This window comes from Ipomoea nil, unplaced genomic scaffold (assembly GCF_001879475.1).
Source record: "Ipomoea nil cultivar Tokyo-kokei standard unplaced genomic scaffold, Asagao_1.1 scaffold3150, whole genome shotgun sequence".
Classification (NCBI taxonomy): domain Eukaryota; kingdom Viridiplantae; phylum Streptophyta; class Magnoliopsida; order Solanales; family Convolvulaceae; genus Ipomoea; species Ipomoea nil.
Genome location: NW_017619578.1, coordinates 1,698,407 through 1,723,052, shown reverse-complemented (window position 1 = coordinate 1,723,052; position 24,646 = coordinate 1,698,407). Strand labels below are relative to the sequence as shown.

The 24,646-nt window shown below is 50.8% G+C and overlaps 1 long non-coding RNA gene across 1 annotated transcript; it reads left to right on the top strand.

Moving 5' to 3' along the window:
- Positions 1 to 1,898: 1,898 nt before the first annotated feature.
- Positions 1,899 to 24,143, top strand: LOC109167365. The gene is made up of 3 exons (XR_002051823.1): positions 1,899 to 1,909; positions 18,134 to 18,136; positions 23,875 to 24,143. It is a non-coding gene; the product is annotated as an uncharacterized LOC109167365 (long non-coding RNA).
- Positions 24,144 to 24,646: the final 503 nt, after the last annotated feature.

Genomic DNA, 24,646 nt, shown 5'->3' with positions numbered 1-24,646 from the left:
AGTTGGAACTTGGTACTCATCTTTGATTGTGAATCTTGTCTCTCATGGTTTATGAGTGTGACTTATGATTGTCTCTCGATTGATTATCTTATGATGTATCTTGTTGTTAAGCATGTTGCTTCTGTCGTTCTTTTTGATTACTGAGTAATTGGTTGGGATTGGTCTTTGATTGAGAGTGACTTCATGATGAGTCTTATGTTGTCCTTCCTCGTTTTTAAAAGGATTATATATTGTACTCCAAAGTCTCAAATGCTTTTCTCTATACCTATATTATATGTTACTCAACGCGTAATGGTGGGTTACCAGCTTTATTCGCTGACAGGTGCTATTCCTTATGTTTTACAGGTTTTGAGTAGATCGAGAGAGCGCGGTAGATGTGGACCGAGATAGCGTAGCTTGCCTTTCTATAGTTTTAGTTTTGTGGTTGTGAGCCTAGACTTATGAATTGTTATATTGTTATCTAATGATGGTTTTTGGTTTAGACTCTAGCCTGTGCATCTATAGTTAGATAGATGTGGCATAACGTCCTCGTACTTTGATATTTAGGGGTGTGCAAATTTCAGAGAACTTTCGGTTAACCGACCGAACCGACGAAATTCGATTAACCGTTTTCGAACCGAAATATTTCAGTTCGGTTAATGGTTAAAGGTTTTCCCAAAATTCGGTTAACGGTTAATTCGGTTCGAAAGTGTCGGTTAACCGAATTTTGGAATATATATATAATATATTAAATATTAAATATTAAATATATAATTACTAAAATCCTAAATAGTCAAAATGTCAAATAGATTAATTAGAATCTGAAAGCCCTATGATGGGGTGTGAACCCCGTGGGCTCGGGGCCCAAGAAGAAAAGAGATAAAGCCCAGACAAAGAAGGGAAGCCCAAGAAGAAAATGGAGCAAGCCCAAAAGAGATACGAGCCAAACCGAGGAGTCGGCTCGACCCGGGAGCCGGCGCGAGTGTGGGATCGGCACGGGTAGAAGGTCGGCCTAAAACTAGCCGTTAGCCCCTATTAAACTCCTAATTATCTACCCTTAAAGTCCTATTTACTACCCTATTTATCTACCTCATCCATAACCCCCAAATAAAGGCTACCTATTAAGTCTCCCACTTATTACCCCACTAATAACCAAGTTAATACCTATTAACTACCCTACTAAATGGTCCAACGGACACTTTTGGGATGGGCTAGCTATAAAAGGAGGGGAAGAGAAGAAGAAGAGGAGGCCATCCATTCACCCATCCACATGTGGGGGGACTCTTCCAAGTACCATTCTTACATACGAGGAGGCCACATAGCACTCTTCCACAAACACTCTCTCAAGAAGATTCCAATCACGTTATTCACACATGGGAGGACTCTCCCAAGAAGACCACTCACTCTACACACATGGAAGGACTCTTCCACACCATTCTACCACTCACTCTACACACATGGAAGGACTCTTCCACACCATTCTACCACTCTCATATCTATTATTCCCACTATATTATTAGAAAATCAACACTTTGTATAGAGAATAGCCCTACAAGTATGTACAAAAGACATCTACAAAACGCATAGTGGAATTAGGCTTGGCACCGCCCAAAAAGGCCCGTGGTTTTCCTTTAGGTTTCCACGTCAAAATCATCGAGCCCATATTATTTTAGCAAACTTTATCGAAAGGTGTATCCTCCAACTAAAGGTTGTGTGGGACCTCCTTGGGCCCGAAAACCCAAAAACCATCACTGGCGCCGTCTGTGGGGATCGTGACAAAAGGTCGCGTTTGCCTCTTTGTCTGAGCAATTTCGGAGAGCGTCCGGTCACTACGGACGGAAGATTGAGAAGGTTCACGGAGATCCGTGGACCAAGAAGAGGACTAGAAGAAAATCAAGCAAAGAAAATTTCGTGTCGGGGTCGACGAGAGGTAACCATTATCATCTAAATTAGATGAAGTATTTAAATTAAAGTACTCAAAGTTGTTAGCGAGAGAAGGGCCGATCCATCACACTGAGGGACTCGGCCGGGGGAATCAAGAAGTCGGGACGCCGAATAAATGGTTCCCCCACCACAACTTTAACGGTAAACACCGTGGTCACGATTATTTTATTCTCTGCCTTTACTCTTGATCATGTGAAAGGCTTTGCTTATGTGGAAGTGGATAAATAATGTGATATCAAATAAGGCTTGAAGACTCGACAATATATATTTCAGTCGGGGTGTCTCCCGTGTTAAAGAATGATCAAGGGTCGTGTGCCCCTACCACTGTAACAAGAAAGTTGAGCACACCGATTACGGTCATGAGTTTTGAATTGGCTCCCATAGTCAATAACCTGCACAGTAAAGAATGATGAGATTATACCCATGAAGTCTATATGAATCCTCTCTAAATTTTTCCTACAATTGCCATATGTTGGCATTGTCCAGTAAGGGCATTAATCTACATTCGTACGTGGCATTCTTCTATGTTTGAGTACATATCTTACAAGGGAATTCTAAAAGTCCAAATTATGGAAGTTGTGAAAAGTTATAATGTGGCAAGTCGAAGTCATCCTCACAAATAGCATGGAGTTAGTGCACTGATGAAGATTATTTCATAATATATGAAAGTCTTGGGTCTGCACACATAATGCTACGTAGCACCATGGTGATGGGCATAAAAAGGGGTAATTTTTTATTCTATTCCCCAAGAAATTTGTATATGGAAATAGCAAGGTCATGCACACCTCATCATTACGTGGCAATCCCTATCACAAGCACCCATGGAAAATCCAGACACCGAAGGTGGGGGAGCAGACTGATGGTTTTAGGGTTTTCGGGCCCAAGGAGGTCCAACACAACCTTTGGTCGGTGGATACACCTCTCAATAAAATGTACGTCTAACTCAGAGGTAATGCTAGTGTCGGAATTTCTTTGTTATTCCCCCCCTCTCTCGGGTGTCCGAAAATGTCTACCCTTTACAAGAATGGAGGAGCCTTTATATAGTGGCTCCTCCTCTGCCGACTTGAAGGCCCTTAATGGGCGACTTCAAGGCTAATCAAGATATGGAGCCATTGGACGCTATTACTCGGTCGACCAACGGCTCTCCTAGGCTTGTAACAGCTCGACCGGGTCCTGCCTTTAATGCTTCAACGGCTCTCTTTTAAAGGAACCCCTTTAATACCCTCAACGGCTCCTCGAGCCGGGTCTTTTCCTGGGCTTGGGCCTCGGCCGACTCCTGGACTCGGCCCGATTGCTCTTTGGGCTCCTCTCGATGCTGGCCCACTTCTATTTTCTTTGGGCCCCTATCTCTTGGGCCGGGGTCCTTACCCCATCAACTAGTCCCTCACTTTTCCATACCCGGTCCTCTAACCTGGGTTTGGAAAAGTAGCAACCGCTCGTCTCCTTTAATTACCGTATCCGTGCCCTGAATAACCCCTTGTAACGTCCGGATCGTCAGCCATTCTTCCCGGATCTCGCGAAGCCGTTGGGATTCTTCCGTCTAGGCTTGGTACCTATAAATGGCCTCTTCCCTTCTCTCTTATCTTCACAAGTTCATCATGGGTCGCTCTCCCTTGAAAGGGAAGCGAATTGACTTCGGGTCTCCTTGGCGTCCGCTGCCTTCTAAGCGGACTCGACCTGAGAGGGAAAGCAAGAAAAAAGCTTCTCGTCCGACTCCTCGGAGATCTCCTGCTGGTGCTGCCTCTTCAGCTTCTCAGCCGCCGACCCCACCTCAGCGAGAAGTCGTGCCGCCTTTGCTTCGCCCGCCGACTCCAACAACCGCCAGGGTGACTTCTCAAGATGGATCCTTCGTGGAGGTGGCCGTCCCTGAATAATTGACTTTCAAAATGACTTTCTCCATCCCGCTGGACGACCTGAACGGGCCGGTCACGGGCCTAATGGATGACGAGGATTACGCCCGCTACCTGGAGGCGTATCCGGATGATGAGGAACCCATCGCGCCACCGCTCATGCCAGCTTTCTGGGACTCGTTCTGCCCCTCTCCCCCTGGACCATCGGGGGGATTCTTTGGGGGCGACTCTTCCTCGCCTGGCGAGTGACCTTATGTACCGGGGTCGGTCATAGCTCGGAGGAATCTTTTTTAGGAGCATTTTCATATTCCTTATTTGTAATAAGCTCCTTGCTGCTTGTACCCTCCTTTTCCATAATAATAATAAAAAGCGCTATTTTCGTCTTGCCTTATGTTTTGCCGTGTTTTGTTGCGTACCCCTCCGGACGACTGGTCAAGGAGTCGGTCACATCATCAGGTTCTTTTCAGTCTGACACCTGCAAGATTCCCCATAGCTCGGGTAAATCCAATCTTCTCTATGTTGGCGTGCGAATCTTGCTCTTCCCGGGCGGATCTGATGGAACTAATATCTGACAAAGATTCTCGTCATCCGTCCAATCCGGCTCAGTTATGTCAGTCTCCTCCGTGATTATCGCCTAGATATTCGCCTTTCCTGGGCTATATAAAGACCCTTCACAGTTGATGCCAATCGCAACACTCTTCACTTTGCGAAAGCACGGCGGTATGAGTTACAGGGATGGTGATCGCCGCTGGTCCGTTCGCAACGAGGAGCATGCTCGACTGGAGCAGTTGAGGCAGAAGGGGCAGGCTAACGGAGGTCGTCTGGTGGGCGACTCGGCTTCAGACCCCATCGTGGTGCCTCCGGACATGCTGGACCTGATGTGTAGGGAGCCTATCGATGTGGAGATGGAGCCTGTGGTGGAGGATCCCGGACCAGAGGTCGGAAATCCTGCTCCCAAGGAGGAAGAGGTATGGGAGGTTCCTCCGCTTTTCGGCGTTGCCATGTCGCCGAGTGCTCTGGAGAGGCCTCTGCAAATGATTGACGATGGGAAGCCGACCGTGTATCTGGACGAGATGCCAGAGCCCGAGCCGAGTCCTCTACCATTCCGCCCCCAGTACTTTCTAGAGGGTCCTCCGGCTGCCCGCTCGTCGACAGAGAAGGAAGCCAAGCCATGACTCTGTTTTCTCTTGTAGTTTGCACCGGCCGAGTTCTGGGCCTTGTAATCTTCGTACTAATTAAATAAACTGTGTGCTTTTCTATCCGACCCCACAATTTCTTATTATTTTGTCGCCCGACCTCGGATCTATGAGACCGACGCCTAGCCTTGTTATGGAGAGGTCCTCCCGCTGGGGAGTCGCCGAGTCCGATCGCCGACCTTGCAAGCGGAATCTCTCTGTGAGCTCGTCCGGTGTCATTTGACGAGCCGGGCTCTATCGGGTAGCTTCAAGAAGCTTCCCGTTCGTATTTCGTGGGCCCAGAGGCCATGGCCCTCTACGTTCTTCCAGCTTAGCAGGCCGGGTCACGTGACGTTCGACCCTAGCCTAGGGCAGACGCGCAGTCTGTGGGCTAACCCTAGACCTGAACCGTCGCCCCGCCTTTTGAGGCATTAAATGCGGCGTCCCTTCACGTCTCGTCACCTCCAGCTCCTCCAACGAGAAGGTGGCACGTGGCCGCCCTTTGAAATTCCTACCCTTCAAATAGCCACTTCGTCTCTCTTTCCACTCTTTTCTCCAGTCTTCCTTTTCAGCTTCAACTTCGAGCTTCTCCGGCCACTCTGTTCCTCCTCCGATTTCCTTCCTGACTTAGGTAATGTCTTCTTCCTCACGTTCTTCTTCTTCCCGTCGTTACTCGGTTGATAACACCGAGGCGACCTCTCCCTCTTCTTCTTCTCCTTCTTCGTCTTCCTCTTCTCCTCCTCGTCGCATGGAACTCCCAGCGGATGTTCCATCGACGTCTCCCCTCCGTCGTATGGAACTTCCCTCGGACGTTCCATCGACATCTTCTCTTCCTCCGACCCCCTCTTCTTCGGGGGCGGTTACTCCGCTGAGCCCCGCTCCTTTAACGATGGTGGCGGCTCTGCCGGGTGGCGTTGTACGGCCGCGGGGCAAGTTCGATCCAATAGTCCGTCCCTCTGGGCCGCCGTCCGTCGTTACTGCGGCGGATCTGGAAATGGCCCAGTACCTTCTTGGGCCCTCGGCCGTAATCCTTGCCCCGGAGGGCCGACAAATTTACGACCCACCCGAGGGTTGTGTCGGTATTCACCTACACTCGGTTGCCTTTGGCTTCCGAGTTCCTCCATGTCCTTTTCTCTCCCTTTTTTACCGCCATTATAACTTGGTTCCGGGCCAACTAGTGCCCAATTCTCACCGACTCCTTACTTGCTTCATCAATCTCTGCCACTGGTGGTTGTGCGAGCCGGACCTCGACCTGTTCCGGTATCTTTTTACCGTAAACAAGGTTGGCTCGCACTCGCCGGGCTTCGTTCAAGTCGCCGCTCGCCCGGGGCGGCAGCTTTTCGAGGGGCTGTCCGATTCCATTAAGGATTGGAAGCTCCTCTATTTCTTTGTCCGCCCTGCCCTTTCTTCCTTTACTTTTCCGACCCTGTGGCCGGCCGCTCTGTTCAAGCCTTGCTCTCGACGTGCCGTTCCCTCCGATGATGCGGTCCTGGGCGGCGAGTTCTTGAAGGGCTTCGGGCCGTACTCCGTCAAGTACTGGTCCCGAGTCCGGGCCATGGCTAAGCGTGGCTTGCTACCGGAGGGTGCGGCCACCGTAGGTAGTCCTCGTTACCCCTCATTCTTCTCCTTTTCCTGTCTTGCCATATTCCGACTCGAAACACCTCATGGTTTCTCTTTCCTTTTTACATGTCCATACGACTCCGACTCCTCCAGCTCCGACGAGGCGGTTGAACCGACTCCCGAGATGGCGGATAGAGCCGAAAAGATGAGGCGTCGGCTGATCCAACGCACTTCTGGTACTGCTGCTGCTTCTTCCTCACTACCGTCTCCGGCTCCCAGGCCGACTCCTCCTCCACCTCGGAACGTGGTGGATCTGACTCCGTCGCCAGTGGTGTCGCCCACTCGACAGCCACCTCCTCCTCAGACAGAGAGTCCCGGCTCTAAGCGCCCGGCTGGTCAAACTGATGAGCCGGCTCCCAAAAGGATCCGGCTGTGCCATGAGGTAGAGGAGGATGCCCAGATCTGGATGGGCACCTCCTCCGCCCGTAAGTGGTGTGCTAACGTCCTTCTACCTAAGGACGTGGAGGTGACTCATGCTCTGGGGGACGGGTACATCCTCGAGGCCTCACTGCGCCAGTCGTACCGCGTAAGTGTTTCCCATTTGACCTTTCCCTTCGTCCTTTCCTTTCATTATCTGACTCGTGTCCGTCTCGCAGAACCTCACCTTCCAGATGGAGATGAGTAAGCGGCTGCAGAACTACAGGACCGACATGCGGTCTCTGGCCAACAAGCTGCGTCAGACGGAGGAGGCCTTTTTGGAAGAGCAGGCGAAGCACCTCAAGGCGGTGGAGGTGCACAACTCCGAGATGCTGAGAGTTACCCGCCAGTGGGAGGAAGAGCGAGACAAGGTGGCGACGATTGCTGCGACCTCTGTTGAGGAGTACAAGAAGTCGGCTGCCTTCGAGGCGAAAGTGAAGGCGGCGATAGAGGCTCGCCAAAAAGATATTGCTAAGGAGTGGCTGTCGACGCCGGATGGTGACGAGTTCCTCCTGGACTTGGGCGAGCGCGACTATCGCCTCGGCTTTCGCGAGGCGCAGACAGAGATCCATTCTGCCTTCCTGGTCCGCGACTCCTCTTTCACTCCCGAGAGCTGGGGCCTCAAGCCCGTGATAGATGCTCTTCCGGCGACTGAAGGACACTTGGCGACTGGGGACCTGGCAGCTCTTCCGGCAACCTCCGATCCGGCGACTCTTCCTTCAGCAACACCTCCTGAGCTCGCCGAGTCCTCTCTTCAGGCCGAGGACCCTTCTTCTGTTCCCCTGATTGGACCAACGGCAGGGGCCCAAGTCGAAGGGATTGATGTCGACACCCCCTCCCCAGTAGCTTAGGGCTATTCTGTTTGGGATAGCCCCCTTTTTGTAAAGGCTGGCCTCCTTTTCGGGCCTTTTTTAATGAAATTCCCCTTTTCTCTTCCTTTTCGTATTATCTTGAGCTTGACGCTTTTTTCTTTAACCTAGTCTCTTTTAACTGCTCACCGAGTCCTTCTGTCGAGGCGACTCTTCAAGGCTTTTCCACAGGAACGATTAAGGGTCGAGGCCATTGTTTCCTGTCTTTTCTTGCCGAGTCCCTCGGTCAAGGCGACCCATTAGGCTTTTTCTATCTCAGAAACAGTTTAGGGTCAGTGTCACGTCGTTTCTCTCAATACTCGCCGAGTTCCTCAGTCGAGGCGACTCCTGTGGGCTTTTTCTCGGAAACGTCAAAGGGTCTGGGCCCTTGTTTCCTATCTTTTCTTGCCGAGTCCCTCGGTCGAGGCGACCCATTAGGCTTTTTCTATCTCAGAAACAGTTTAGGGTCAGTGCCCCGTCGTTTCTCTCAATACTCGCCGAGTTCCTCAGTCGAGGCGACTTCTGTAGGCTTTTTCTCGGAAACGTCTAAGGGTCTGGGCCCTTGTTTCCTATCTTTTCTTGCCGAGTCCCTCGGTCGAGGCGACCCAATAGGCTTTTTCTATCTAAGAAACAGTTTAGGGTCAGTGCCCCGTCGTTTCTCTCAATACTCGCCGAGTCCCTCAGTCGAGGCGACTCCTGTAGGCTTTTTCTCGGAAACGTCTAAGGGTCTGGGCCCTTGTTTCCTATCTTTTCTTGCCGGGTCCCTCGGTCAAGGCGACCCATTAGGCTTTTTCTATCTCAGAAACAGTTTAGGGTCAGTGTCCCGTCGTTTCTCTCAATACTCGCCGAGTTCCTCAGTCGAGGCGACTCCTGTGGGCTTTTTCTCGGAAACGTCTAAGGGTCTGGGCCCTTGTTTCCTATCTTTTCTTGCCGAGTCCCTCGGTCGAGGCGACCCATTAGGCTTTTTCTATCTCAGAAACAGTTTAGGGTCAGTGCCCCGTCGTTTCTCTCAATACTCGCCGAGTCCCTCAGTCGAGGCGACTCCTGTAGTCTTTTTCTAAGAAACGTCTAAGGGTCTGGGCCCTTGTTTCCTATCTTTTCTTGCCGAGTCCCTCGGTCGAGGCGACCCATTAGGCTTTTTCTATCTCAGAAACAGTTTAGGGTCAGTGCCCCGTCGTTTCTCTCAATACTCGCCGAGTCCCTCAGTCGAGGCGACTCCCGTGGGCTTTTTCTCGGAAACGTTTAAGGGTCTGGGCCCTTGTTTCCTATCTTTTCTTGCCGAGTCCCTCGGTCAAGGCGACCCATTAGGCTTTTTCTATCTCAGAAACAGTTTAGGGTCAGTGCCCCGTCGTTTCTCTCAATACTCGCCGAGTTCCTCAGTCGAGGCGACTCCTGTGGGCTTTTTCTCGGAAACGTCTAAGGGTCTGGGCCCTTGTTTCATATCTTTTCTTGCCGAGTCCCTCGGTCGAGGCGACCCATTAGGCTTTTTCTATCTCAGAAACAGTTTAGGGTCAGTGCCCCGTCGTTTCTCTCAATACTCGCCGAGTCCCTCAGTCGAGGCGACTCCTGTAGTCTTTTTCTAAGAAACGTCTAAGGGTCTGGGCCCTTGTTTCCTATCTTTTCTTGCCGAGTCCCTCGGTCGAGGCGACCCATTAGGCTTTTTCTATCTCAGAAACAGTTTAGGGTCAGTGCCCCGTCGTTTCTCTCAATACTCGCCGAGTCCCTCAGTCGAGGCGACTCCCGTGGGCTTTTTCTCGGAAACGTTTAAGGGTCTGGGCCCTTGTTTCCTATCTTTTCTTGCCGAGTCCCTCGGTCGAGGCGACCCATTAGGCTTTTTCTATCTCAGAAACAGTTTAGGGTCAGTGCCCCGTCGTTTCTCTCAATACTCGCCGAGTCCCTCAGTCGAGGCGACTCCTGTAGGCTTTTTCTCGGAAACGTCTAAGGGTCTGGGCCCTTGTTTCCTATCTTTTCTTGCCGAGTCCCTCGGTCAAGGCGACCCATTAGGCTTTTTCTATCTCAGAAACAGTTTAGGGTCAGTGCCCCGTCGTTTCTCTCAATACTCGCCGAGTTCCTCAGTCGAGGCGAATCCTGTGGGCTTTTCCTCGGAAACGTCTAAGGGTCTGGGCCCTTGTTTCCTATCTTTTCTTGCCGAGTCCCTCGGTCGAGGCGACCCATTAGGCTTTTTCTATCTCAGAAACAGTTTAGGGTCAGTGCCCCGTCGTTTCTCTCAATACTCGTCGAGTCCCTCAGTCGAGGCGACTCCTGTAGGCTTTTTCTCGGAAACGTCTAAGGGTCTGGGCCCTTGTTTCCTATCTTTTCTTGCCGAGTCCCTCGGTCGAGGCGACCCATTAGGCTTTTTCTATCTCAGAAACAGTTTAGGGTCAGTGCCCCGTCGTTTCTCTCAATACTCGCCGAGTCCCTCAGTCGAGGCGACTCCTGTAGGCTTTTTCTCGGAAACGTCTAAGGGTCTGGGCCCTTGTTTCCTATCTTTTCTTGTCGGGTCCCTCGGTCAAGGCGACCCATTAGGCTTTTTCTATCTCAGAAACAGTTTAGGGTCAGTGCCCCGTCGTTTCTCTCAACACTCGCCGAGTCCCTCAGTCGAGGCGACTCCTGTAGGCTTTTTCTCGGAAACGTCTAAGGGTCTGGGCCCTTGTTTCCCATCTTTTCTTGCCGAGTCCCTCGGTCAAGGCGATTAGCGGTAACCCATGTGCTTTATTTAGATTTTTGGAATCCTCGAGCCCGTACACGGCCTATCCTTTTCTACTGATAGAACCTTTTCAAATGAGTGACATTCCATATGCGATCTATGGGCTTGCCTTCCATAGTCTCCAAGTTATAGGTTCCGGCTTGGACCACCGCTGCAATACGGTATGGCCCCTCCCACTTAGCCGCAAACTTGCCCCCTTCGGTGGGCTGACTGGCCTGTCGATCGCGTAACACGAGGTCGCCAACCTGGAAGGTTCGCGGGCGAGTCCTCCGGTCACGATATCTTTTCACCGCCTGCTGGTACTCAACCATCCGTGCACTCGCGGCTTCTCTCCTTTCTTCTAGGAAATTTTTCTCGATCCGCAGATTCTCTTTGTTCGCCGCATCCGAGTAGGTGCGGACCCGGTGGGTGGGCTCGACTACTTCGACTGGAACCTTGGCCTCGAAGCCGTACGCGAGCGAGAACGGGCTCTCCCCCGTCGTTCACCGCTGGGTAGTGCGATAAGCCCATAGGACTCGGTCAAGCTCGTCCGCCCAACTTCCTCGGATGTCTTCGAGCTTCTTCCGGATCCCATCGACCAACGTTCGATTCACATTCTCGACCTGCCCATTGGCTTGTGGGTACGCTACCGATACCTTGGTATGCTTGATATCGTGTCGGCGGCAGAAGTCGGCGAAGGCCTGGCAGTCAAACTGTCGCCCGTTGTCGCTGACGATGTGCTCGGGCAGGCCGAAGCGACATATCACCCTTTTCCACAGAAAAAGTCGACATTGGTACTCAGTGATGGTAGCCAATGGTTCTGCCTCGACCCATTTGGTGAAATAGTCGATAGCCACAACGCAAAACTTCAGACCTCCCGGGGCGACGGGCAATGGCCCCAACAAGTCTATTCCCCACTTGGCGAAGGGGATGGCAGTGGTGACCGGTGTATAAAAGGTGGCCGGCCGGGTGTCTTTCCTGGCGAATGCTTGACAAACGCTGCACCTGGACATCCATTCGATGCAGTCTCGCATCATGGTCGGCCAATAATACCCTTGAACGACTAACTTCCGGGCGAGCGTGTGGGCGCCCTGGTGCGCGGCACAAATGCCTCTATGAGCTTCGTCCATTATTTTCTCGGCCTCGGGTCTAAGCAGGCACTTTAGTAAGGGTCCTCCGAACGACTGTTTGTATAGCTGTCCGTCGATGATCTGGAAGGAAGGGGCTTTCCGCCGAACTCTCGCGGCGACTCCCGCGTCTTCCCGTAACTCGCCTTTTTCTATGAATCGCCGGATGTCCTCTATCCAGAACATTTCGGGATTTTTCCCTCGATCCCATTCCTCGATATCTACTCGCTGGACTTCCAGTGGTGCCTCTTCAACACTCGGCCGATTTAGCTCCTCCTTCTGGCAAATTTTTATCAGGTGGTCCGGTACCCCTTCCAGGGCAATTTTGGACAATAGGTCGGCTTCCATGTTGTCCGCGCGGGGTATGTACTCTATCTCGTAAGCCCCGAACCCTTTTAACATCTCGACCGCACGCTCTTTGTATAGTACCATCCTTGCATTCTTAGTTTCACACGTACCCGAGATCTGTCCGACTACCAGTCTGGAGTCAGTCTTGATTCGCAGCCGCTCGACTCCCAGGGCCTTGGCGAGTCGGAGACCGTTTAATACCGCTTCGTACTCGGCCTCATTATTTGATGTCGAGAACAAGTATCTCAGAGCGTAATATAGCCGGAATCCTTCCGGAGTGACGAGCATGACACCGCCTCCACAGTGCTATCGACTCGATGCTCCATCCGCGTGCATTTCCCACCACTCGCCTGGGCAGCTCTCCGAGGCGTGTTCCTTTTCCTCCTCACTTGCCGTGCATTCGACCAGGAAGTCGGCCAAGGCTTGACCCTTGATGGAAGGCCGGGGTTGGTACTCAATCCCATACTGAGTCAACTCTACGACCCATTTTACAAGTCGACCGGAGGACAAGGGGTTTCTTAGCACGCTTCCGAGCGGCTGGTCTGTCAAAACTCGAACGGTATGGGCTTGGAAATAGGGTGCCAGCTTGCGCGCGGTGACTACCAACGCATACACAACCTTTTCCAGAACGGTGTACCGCGTCTCAGCGGCCTTCAACGAGCGACTTACGTAATAAACCGGGTGCTGGACTCGGTCCTCCTCTCGGACCAACACCGAACTCACTGCCTTGGCTGAGGCGGCGAGGTACAAGAATAAGGGCTCGCCCACCTGGGGGGTAGACAGCACTGGGGGCGTTGAGAGGTACTGTTTCAACTCCTCGAACGATTGTTGGCATTCGGCTGCTTGACAAACGCTGCACCTGGACATCCATTCGATGCAGTCTCGCATCATGGTCGGCCAATAACCCCTTGAACGACTAACTTCCGGGCGAGCGTGTGGGCGCCCTGGTGCGCGCACAAATGCCTCTATGAGCTTCGTCCATTATTTTCTCGCCTCGGGTCTAAGCAGGCACTTTAGTAAGGGTCCTCCGAACGACTGTTTGTATAGCTGTCCGTCGATGATCTGGAAGGAAGGGGCTTTCCGCCGAACTCTCGCGGCGACTCCCGCGTCTTCCCGTAACTCGCCTTTTTCTATGAATCGCCGGATGTCCTCTATCCAGAACATTTCGGGATTTTTCCCTCGATCCCATTCCTCGATATCTACTCGCTGGACTTCCAGTGGTGCCTCTTCAACACTCGGCCGATTTAGCTCCTCCTTCTGGCAAATTTTTATCAGGTGGTCCGGTACCCCTTCCAGGGCAATTTTGGACAATAGGTCGGCTTCCATGTTGTCCGCGCGGGGTATGTACTCTATCTCGTAAGCCCGAACCCTTTTAACATCTCGACCGCACGCTCTTTGTATAGTACCATCCTTGCATTCTTAGTTTCACACGTACCCGAGATCTGTCCGACTACCAGTCTGGAGTCAGTCTTGATTCGCAGCGCTCGACTCCCAGGGCCTTGGCGAGTCGGAGACCGTTTAATACCGCTTCGTACTCGGCCTCATTATTTGATGTCGAGAACAAGTATCTCAGAGCGTAATATAGCCGGAATCCTTCCGGAGTGACGAGCATGACACCGCCTCCACAGTGCTATCGACTCGATGCTCCATCCGCGTGCATTTCCCACCACTCGCCTGGGCAGCTCTCCGAGGCGTGTTCCTTTTCCTCCTCACTTGCCGTGCATTCGACCAGGAAGTCGGCCAAGGCTTGACCCTTGATGGAAGGCCGGGGTTGGTACTCAATCCCATACTGAGTCAACTCTACGACCCATTTTACAAGTCGACCGGAGGACAAGGGGTTTCTTAGCACGCTTCCGAGCGGCTGGTCTGTCAAAACTCGAACGGTATGGGCTTGGAAATAGGGTGCCAGCTTGCGCGCGGTGACTACCAACGCATACACAACCTTTTCCAGAACGGTGTACCGCGTCTCAGCGGCCTTTCAACGAGCGACTTACGTAATAAACGCGGGTGCTGGACTCGGTCCTCTCTCGGACCAACACCGAACTCACTGCCTTGGCTGAGGCGGCGAGGTACAAGAATAAGGGCTCGCCACCTGGGGGTAGACAGCACTGGGGGCGTTGAGAGGTACTGTTTCAACTCCTCGAACGATTGTTGGCATTCGGCAGTCCAAGCGAATCCCTCCTTCTTCTTCATGGCTTCGAAGAAAGGCACGGTCTTATCCGCCGCTTTGCTCAAGAAGCGGCTAAGGGCGGCCAATCGGCCAGTCAACCGTTGTAGGTCCCTGACGGTTGTAGGAGGCTGCATGTCGATGATGGCCTGTACCTTCTCCGGATTAGGCTCGATGCCTCGTTTGGTAACCATGTAGCCCAAGAATTTGCCACCTTGGACGGCGAACGCGCACTTTTTGGGGTTCAGCCGAAGGTTGTATTTCATCATTACCTTGAAGCAGTCGGCCAGGTCCTTCGTATGCTTGTCCCCTTCCCGGCTCTTGACGAGCATATCGTCGACATACGCAGCCATCGATTTCCCAAGCAGGTGTTGGAACAACCGGGCGACCATTCGGGTGTACGTAGCCCCGGCATTTTTTAAGTCCGAAGGGCATGACTCGGTAACAGTAAACTCCGTCCGGTGTCAGGAAGGCGGTCTTCTCCTCATCCGCCGGGTGCATAAATATTTGGTGGTACCCTCTGAAGGCGTCCATGAAACTCAATAGCGCCGACCCGGCCGTTTCGTCGACTAACTGGTCGATCCGAGGTAGGGGAAACGGGTCTTTCGGACAAGCCTTATTAAGATCGGTGTAATCCACGCACATTCGCCACGTCGGGGGCTTGGGTACGAGGACCACATTTGCCAACCACTCCGGGTACTTAACCTCGCGGACGTGCCCGGCCGCTAGTAGCGTGCCAACTTCCTTCTTCACAAATTCCCTCCGGTCGTTGGCCAGGTATCGTTTCTTCTGTACGACCGGTCGGTGCTCCGGATCCACGGCGAGTCTGTGCGATATGATTGATCGGTCGACACCAGGCATGTCCTCGGGGCCCCAGGCGGAAAACGTCTGGTGCTCTCGGAGCACCTTTACAATTTCTTTTTTTCAATGTCTCAGAGAGGCCGACTCCAATTCGGACCCGTCGGTCCGGTTGCGTAGAGTCGATCTCGACTTCCTCCAACTGGACAGCAGGCTCTGGGCGAGGTAGTATCGTCTTCTTCGGGGGCCTCTCAGTGATCTCATGGATCTGCATCTCGCGTTTGCCCATCCCTCTGCATGCCTGCAGATAGCAGTCGCGGGCGACCTTTCGGTCACAGCGCACCGTACCTACTCCATTTGGTGTGCGGAATTTCAGGCAGAGATGCTCAATTGAGATCAAAGCCCCTAAATCCTCAAGACCCGGTCGGCCGAGTATAGCGTTATGCGAGCAGGCCAGGTTTACCACAATAAATTTCATGCTGAGTCTCTGTACGTCCGGGTACGTGCCAATCTCAACTGGAAGTGTGATTGACCCCTCTGCCTCCACCGAGTCCCCTGTGAAGCCGGCGAGGGGAGTTTTGACGGGGTTCAGCTGTTCTCGAGTCAGCCCCATTTTCGTGAAGGTTTCTAGATATAGCACGTTGACGCTGCTCCCGGTGTCCACCAGGATTCGCCGAACGACGATGCCGTTGACGTCCATGGCTATAACCAACGCATCTCGATGCGGTATTTCTCCGGCTGGTAAGTCTCTGTCGGTGAACACGATGGGCTCTCGACACACCTTTTTAGAGTTCTCCTCACGCCCGTACACTGTCCCGACGTACAACTGCCGGGCCCAAGCTTTTCTGGTGTTCGCTGAATCACCACCTTCCGGCCCGCCGACTATCATGTTGATAACCGGTTTCTGGCGCCACTGAGCCTCCTCCTCTTCGGGAACTGGCTGCTTGCCTCGACTGCTTTCGGCAACGGCGACGGGTTCCTCATCCCTTCGACTGCCCGGCCTCCGCCTCCATTGGTTAGGAGGCGGGGTTCCTTGCTGGATGATACCCTCCATGATCTTCTTCAGGTAGAAGCACTCCTCCGTACTGTGAGTATAAGATTTATGATAACGACAATACTTAGAGTTCTTACCCACCTCTTCGTTTGTCGCGCGATCATCAGTCGGCGGAGGCGGAGGCGGGGCAACCGCTTGTACCTCGTGGACCGGACGCTCGGGAATCGGCCGATAAGCGTGGACCACTGATCGGTCGTACGGCCGTCTAACTTTGGGTCGCCGAGCCACGTCCGGGCGCCTTTCTTTGGCTTCCGCTCGCGTCCTCTTTCCGCTGGCGGATCCGCCGACTTCGCGCTGTCGCTTGTACTTCATAGCCTGCTCCGTATTGGCCCTCTTGTTGGCCATATGAATCGCTTCTGCGTAGGTGGCCGGACGATTGTCCCTCAAGTCTCGGTACAGCTGGCCGGACCGCAGCGACTCGATGAAGAAGGTGAGCGCTGTCTGGTCCTCAACCTCCTCTATGGACTGGATTTCTCTCTGCCAGCGGGCCAAATAGGTTTTCAAAGATTCGCCTTCGTCTTGACGGATGTCACCCCAAGTGAGTTAGGTCCTTTTGTGGCTTGATATTAGCGGCGTAATGGCTCATGAAGCGGTCTGCCAGCTCTTCAAAGTTGTGAATCGACCCTGAGGGCTGCGCCACCAGCCACCTTTGTGCTGACCCTTCAACGTGGGTAAGAAAGCGCGACACATGACCGGATCTCGTACCCCCAAAACCTGCATCTTAGCCTGATAGCTCAGCAAATGCTCACGGGGATCGCCGGTTCCATCGAACGTGGCTTGCTCCGGGAACTTGAAGTCACTCGATATCTTAAAAGCCATAACCTCGTCCGAGAAGGGTAAGGCGGTCAGCAACGTACGTCCTGGGGACTTGGCTTTCCCCTCCATCCGTTCTTTCAGATTTCGCACCTCCTGTACTAAGTTTCCCACTTCGACCCTCTCCCGGGTGCGATTTCCCGTGAATTCCGTACTCTCGCCGACTTCAGACTCAGCCGGTACGACGGGGTTGCGGGGGGGTTGCTCCACGCGACGAGTCTCAGTCCTGGCTCTTTTGGTTCGGCTCTTCTCTCGTGCAGCTTGTTGATCGCGGGCGGCTAGTGGGGCACGACTGGGCTCCTTCTGGCCTAATCGTTCTCTTGCTGACCGACGCCAACGCTGGGACCCAGCCGAGAATGAACGGATTGTACCGGTTGGCTTTCAGCCCGTCGGCTCAATTGCCGGTTGTCGGGCCTCTGAGGCGGTTGCAACTCGCGTTGCGGCTGGCGGGTGACGGACTGTTCTCTCACTCCTAGGCTTGCTTCGGCGCAGGCACGTCGATTGCGCGTAACTGCTCCGGGGTGAGCAGCACCTGAGGCAATTGCCGGTTTATCTGCGGCGTCGGCGGCGGTGTCGTCTCGTTTTCCTGGCTCCGAGCGCTTCTCCGATTCAGCTGGCTTCTCAGGTCGGCCTCCTGTCCGTTGTCATGACGGCTCGACTGTTCCTCGCTTCCTGCCATGTCTGGAGTTTTCCTAATTCGACTGAGGTTCTAACTGTCGTTCCTCGGACTCGCCTCACTCAAGAGGCTACGTGACTCTTCGTTTCGATCCCCACAGACGGCGCCAGTGATGGTTTTAGAGTTTTCGGGCCCAAGGAGGTCCAACACAACCTTTGGTCGGTGGATACACCTCTCAATAAAATGTACGTCTAACTCAGAGGTAATGCTAGTGTCGGAATTTCTTTGTTATTCCCCCCCTCTCTCGGGTGTCCGAAAATGTCTACCTTTTACAAGAATGGAGGAACCTTTATATAGTGGCTCCTCCTCTGCCGACTTGAAGGCCCTTAATGGGCGACTTCAAGGCTAATCAAGATATGGAGCCGTTGGACGCCATTACTCGGTCGACCAACGGCTCTCCTAGGCTTGTAACAGCCCGACCGGGTCCTGCCTTTAATGCTTCAACGGCTCTCTTTTAAAGGAACCCCTTTAATGCCCTCAACGGCTCCTCGAGCCGTGTCTTTTCCTGGGCTTAGGCCTCGGCCGACTCCTGGACTCGGCCCGATTGCTCTTTGGGCTCCTCTCGATGCTGGCCCACTTCTAATTTCTTTGGGCCCCTATCTCTTGGGCCGGGGTCCTTACCCCATCACAGACGGTAGAGGAGTTTCTTACATGCGGCACAGGGAAATATTTTCTGGCTTACACCGATACGTGACAAGCCTGGGCAGAGGAGAAAGCATACGCGACAACTGTGAATCTATGATCTTATACAGAAGCCTCAAATCCAGTTCATTCTCACTGACTACGGAGCACTCAGATCGCCAGAGACGCCTGGTTGGCGGTAGAGCCGCACTCGGTCGATCAGGCTCCTCCGTTGTCGGCTTCCAGGTCACTCGGTTCCTCCGAGATCAATTCATACGCAATATGTCAGAGCAAATAAGAGCAGTCAACCATCAAAAAAGAATGAAATTGAGGCCAGAATCAAAGCTACGTGTTCCTACCATTGCAACAAGAAAAGCCGATTGTGCTTTTCACCATACCAAGCTAAGCATGCTGATAATCACACTCAGGGGAAAGTATCAGAAAGTAAATTCTTGCTACATATAGTGCGTAGCAATCGAGGAGGGAAAGGGAATTTTCTACCCAATGGCCATATTTTTTTTACACACTGCATGTGGAAGTCGTCGGAGACGCCTTCATTCTTATAGTCCGAGTCATCGGGATCAGAGTTGCTTCTTCATGCTCATGGCCGAGTCCGAGTCCATTCCTAGCTATGTGGATAACATCATCCCATCCCGGCTAGTTGTGCAGTTGATCGGATGAGGCAATCTCAGTGCAGATGCCTCCCAAAAGCAAGAAAAGGCAGTTCGCTGAAATATATGTAGAAGGGAAAATGCTAGAGTATTGGTGGACCGGCGTGAGATCACTACGTGGCAAAAAGGAAGAGATTTATGAATCTTATATCACACAAGAGGCCACCGCTTGCATTGCTCGGTTCTCTATTCTCTCAGGAGTCTGCAATCTTTGTTTGTAATTAACAAGAAGAAAATGAGGATGGCTTCTCTCACCCTATCTCAAGACCTCGATCTCCAGCTGGGCATATCTCCGTTCATTGGCGGTCGACCGTCTGTGGCTAAGGATCGAATGTCGACTGTGAAACACCACTCGGTCTCACCCGAACCGCCGCGATGGACCTTCAGAAAACGAAGAAGAGTCGACCACTTTCCAGCCAACAGAGGGGTAAAGTCGGTCAGGTCATTCTCATCGCCGGCTGCTCGACAATCGCCGTCGATCCCCTTAGTCGGCTGAGCCTCCATCATTTTTAAGCTTCCCCGTCCTCTGAGTCGACGCTATCCCCTCAATGGAGATTTATACCTGTCAGGCATCGGGAATGGCTACATGTGAAATCATGTCACCACTTGGTAAACTGCTGATCACAGATAAGCGAAGTAGAAAAAAAGGGCGATTCGACACAGCTGTTTGATGGAAATCAAAACCACAGGGGGTCGGCGGCCAGCAAGAAAGCGTTGGCATCTGCGGAGCCCTTCATCAGCAGTCGACGATACGCAAGAAGTCAACAAGAAACATTTTGCCCAAGCTTTGATTAAGGAAACAACGAACAAATCAACTGGACATCCACTGCCTCACCACCGTCGGCCGCCCACTTCCAGGTTGACGCCGCAGCTCTCTCACCCCTCCGACGCGCCGCCATTCAAATAGTGCACGGAGTACGAAGAACTCACTGGTCGTAACAATGGCATTCCAAAAGTGGGGATCGATCAAATGGGCACTCCTTCAAATCAATCAAGAATGGTAATACCAAAGGATTAGGAACTAAAACATCGTCTCTATGCAGAGATCTCAGTTGGCAATTGTTTTTAAGAAGAGTCAGGCTCGGAATGCTACCACCATCATATTCTGGAGGCGATGAGCAGAGCGAACCAACAACTGGGAATTACGGAGGAAGATCCGAATGTTCAAATATGGGGCTTGCACGGTAATCGAGGAAAGATTATGGAAGGTGCCCACTCTGACTCGTATCCGGTATGCAGATCTAAATTACCCTTCTTTTTTTACGCATTCGTAAATGGGAGTTTCCCATTCATGCGTCAATTTCGCACGGAGGCAATTGGAGAAGGGAGAAAATTATGGAAGACTATACATAACGTATGCAACATTTCGGGAAAATTAAAAGGCGTAAAAATTCCGGATATCAAGCAAATATGGGGTGATACATGCATTATAGGGGCCTCAAAGCAAGAAAAATTAATAGGGGAATTAAGCATACATGGCCGTCAGTGGTAAAGGCACACAAATATTTTGGTCAGCATGGCTTTTTTCTATTTTTCGAGGCACACTTTATACATGGAATAGCTTTTCACCGACATGCATCTCTCAATGGTGATACTAGTGGCTGACTCTAAGCACAAAAAGAAATAGCTTATGCAGAGGATCATTTTTAAATTCTTGGTGGTTACTTCCTTACCCATTTTACACATTTAAAGGGTGAAGATGCCGGTATAAAAATTAAGAAGGGAAGCAGAAGCATAATGGAAATATTGAGACATGAGCGTGTACGTAGCAATGTCTAGTGGGGAAAGCATGCTGGCAAGGCCGATTCCAAGAGCCTGACCGAGTAGGTCCGCCCATTCGCGCTGGGCCAATCACTTCGTGTCTGACATTGGATTGTCCGCCCAATCAGCTTCAAGGCCGACTCCAAGAGTCTGACCGAGTAGGTCCGCCCATTCGCGCTGGGCCGGTCACTTCGTGTCGGACATTGGATTGTCCGCCCAATCAGCTTCGAGGCCGACTCCTAGAGTCTGACCGAGTAGGTCCGCTCATTCGCGCTGGGCCGACCACTCCGTGTCGGACATCGGATTGTCCGCCCACCGAGATTCAAGGTCAACCACCGAGCGCCCGGACCTTGGGCGGTTGACCCGTCTAGTTATACGGATAGAAGATGAAGAAGGGGGAAAAATTACAAACACACAAAAAGTACCAACGATCTCTCCAAAGCCAGTGAAAATAATAAAAATAGAAGGGGTACATATGTGACATGCAATTTGGGAGCACGACTTGACAATGGAAATTTAGTGGCAGAAAATGCATATACATTCCAAAATATTGCTCGGAGAATTTCTCATCTACAAAGGGCTATATGAAAGGAAGAAGAAGTAAAGCTACAACCGAAAGTCGCTCGAGTCAGTAAAAGAACCAAGAGTCCAAGAAGTCTACTCAGAAAAGAAGAATCATAGTCAGGGTTCGCCTCGAGCAGGGACTCGGCGAGAAAAGATAGGAAACAAGGGCCCAGACCCTTAGTCGTTTTCGAGAAAAAGCCAAAAGGAGTCGCCTCGATTGAGGGACTCGGCGAGAAGTAAAGAAACGACGAGGCACTGACCCTAAACAGTTTCTAAGAAAGAAAAAGCCTAAGGGGTCGCCTCGACTGAGGGACTCGGCGAGAAAAAATAGGAAACAAGGGCCCAGACCCTTAGTCGTTTCCGAGAAAAAGCCAAAAGGAGTCGCCTCGACTGAGGGACTCGGCGAGTATATAAAGAAACAATGGGGCACTGACCCTAAACTATTTCTGAGAAAAGGAAAAGCCTAAAGGGTCGCCTCGACTGAGGGACTCGGCGAGAAAAGATAGGAAACAAGGGCCCAGACCCTTAGTCGTTTCCGAGAAAAAGCCAAAAGGAGTCGCCTCGACTGAGGGGCTCGGCGAGTATATAAAGAAACAATGGGGCACTGACCCTAAACTGTTTCTGAGAAAAGGAAAAGCCTAAAGGGTTGCCTTGACTGAGGGACTCGGTGAGAAAAGATAGGAAACAAGGGCCCAGACCCTTAGTCGTTTCCGAGAAAAAGCCAAAAGGAGTCGCCTCGACTGAGGGACTCGGCGAGTATATAAAGAAACAACGGGGCACTGACCCTAAACCGTTCATAGAAAGAAAAAGCCTAAGGGGTCGCCTCGACAGAGGGACTCGGCGAATAAAGAAAGAATCAAGGGTCAAAACCCTTAGGAGTTTATCAAGGAAAGGAAAAGTTACAGCCGAGATTCACCTCGACGGCTAAAGAAAAAAGGGGCTCGAAGTCAGAGGGTCACATCCACTGAAGCAGTCGGTCATATGACAAACAAAGAGAAGCGATGAGGATGGAGTCGTTTGGAATAAAGAGTCGGCCAAAATCGAGGGGTCTAATAAAGGGAATTTTGAGGCAAGACAATATACTTTTCCATGCCCTGCTAAGCGCGAGACATAGAAAAGTGAGGGACTAGTTGATGGGGTGTGAACCCCGTGGGCTCGGGGCCCAAGAAGAAAAGAGATAAAGCCCAGACAAAGAAGGGAAGCCCAAGAAGAAAATGGAGCAAGCCCAAAAGAGATACGAGCCAAACCGAGGAGTCGGCTCGACTCGGGAGCCGGCGCGAGTGTGGGATCGGCACGGGTAGAAGGTCGGCCTAAAACTAGCCGTTAGCCCCTATTAAACTCCTAATTATCTACCCTTAAAGTCCTATTTACTACCCTATTTATCTACCTCATCCATAACCCCCCAAATAAAGGCTACCTATTAAGTCTCCCACTTATTACCCCACTAATAACCAAGTTAATACCTATTAACTACCCTACTAAATGGTCCAACGGACACTTTTGGGATGGGCTAGCTATAAAAGGAGGGGAAGAGAAGAAGAAGAGGAGGCCATCCATTCACCCATCCACATGTGGGGGGACTCTGCCAAGTACCATTCTTACATACGAGGAGGCCACATAGCACTCTTCCACAAACACTCTCTCAAGAAGATTCCAATCACGTTATTCACACATGGGAGGACTCTCCCAAGAAGACCACTCACTCTACACACATGGAAGGACTCTTCCACACCATTCTACCACTCACTCTACACACATGGAAGGAATCTTCCACACCATTCTACCACTCTCATCTCTATTATTCCCACTATATTATTAGAAAATCAACACTTTGTATAGAGAATAGCCCTACAAGTATGTACAAAAGACACCTACAAAACGCATAGTGGAATTAGGCTTGGCACCGCCCAAAAGGCCCGTGGTTTTCCTTTCGGTTTCCACGTCAAAATCATCGAGCCCATATTATTTTAGCAAACTTTATCGAAAGGTGTATCCTCCAGCTAAAGGTTGTGTTGGACCTCCTTGGGCCCGAAAACCCCAAAACCATCATCCTAAATTCCTAATATCAGTAGTTTCCTTTTGCGTAGCAGCCACTTCCGTTTCTTCTCGTCTCTGCGTCTCACCGTCTTCTACAGTCTCTGAGTCTCCACGACTCCACCGGCGGCGGCAGTACTGGCAGTCCATCCTCAGTCCATTACGCCTCTACTCTCCGTCGTCTTCTCCAGTTGTTTGCTCACTACTACACCGCCGGCCGACCACCACAAGCACGAGGGTTGCTCACTACGCCACCGTCGTCCTCTCCGTCATATGCTCAAGGCCACCGTCGTCCTCTCCCGTCTCCACTAGGTCCACTCCACGACTCGGACTCAAAGGTCAGTTTTTTTTTTTTTTTTTTTTTTTTAATTTAAATAATTTGCAGGAGTATTAATATTGTATTGTTAACAAGTTTTGTGTTGTGAGATGTTTTATTTCTTGTTAATAATTAAATTTAGATTTCAAAGTTATTACTTTCCAGTGTAATGCAATACTGTAGATTTCAATGAATAGGATCTATTTCAGTGGCCACTGGATTATATTTTTATTGTATAATCTAAATGATTGAATTAGTAAATTGTAATGTAGTTTCTATGTTTGATGTAAACTTAGGTTTACAATTTACTACAGAAATTCAAGATGCCACTGGATTAGGTTACAATCTACCGTTACAATTTAGTTTCTATGTTTGATGTTTCAAGTATTTAAATGTTATTTGTAGATGTCAATGGAAGACATTTCTCCATCTTATACGGGTCCATTGTCGGATGAAGTTGCTATTTCAACAAGTGAGATTGTGGGTGCAAGTCAACATTCAAAAAAGAGGAAAACAATGAAACCAAGGTCAGAAGTTTGGTCTCACTTTGAAAAAATTACTTCATCTTCGGGTGTTACATCATGCAAATGTATTCATTGTGGGAAAAAATATGCTTGTGATCCAAAGAGAAATGGAACTGCATCATTAAAATATCACATGACTGCATGTAATCAAAATCCCGATAGTGTTGATAAGTCACAATCTTAAATTGTTTTGCAAAATAAGGGTAATGAAGGGGAAGGGGCTATTTCATCTTGGAAGTTTGATCAAGAAGCAATTAGAAAAGCCCTAGCAAATATGATTGTGAAGTGTGAACTACCCTTTAGGTTTGTGGAGAGTGAAGGTTTGAAGGAATTTGTTGAAGTTGCATGTCCTAGGTTTCACATTCCTTCAAGAACTACAATCACAAAAGACATTTATCAACTTTATTTAGATGAGAGGATCAAAGTGAGACAATTGTTGAGGAACTCATGTAATAGAGTTTGTTTAACTACCGATACATGGACATCTTTGCAAAGAATTAATTACATGTGTCTCACGGCTCACTTTATTGATGATAAGTGGAAAATGCATAAGAAAGACATTAATTTTTGTCAAATTTCAAGTCATAAAGGTGATGCTATTGGAAAATTGATTGAAAAATGCTTGCTTTCTTGGGGGGTTGATAAGTTGTTCA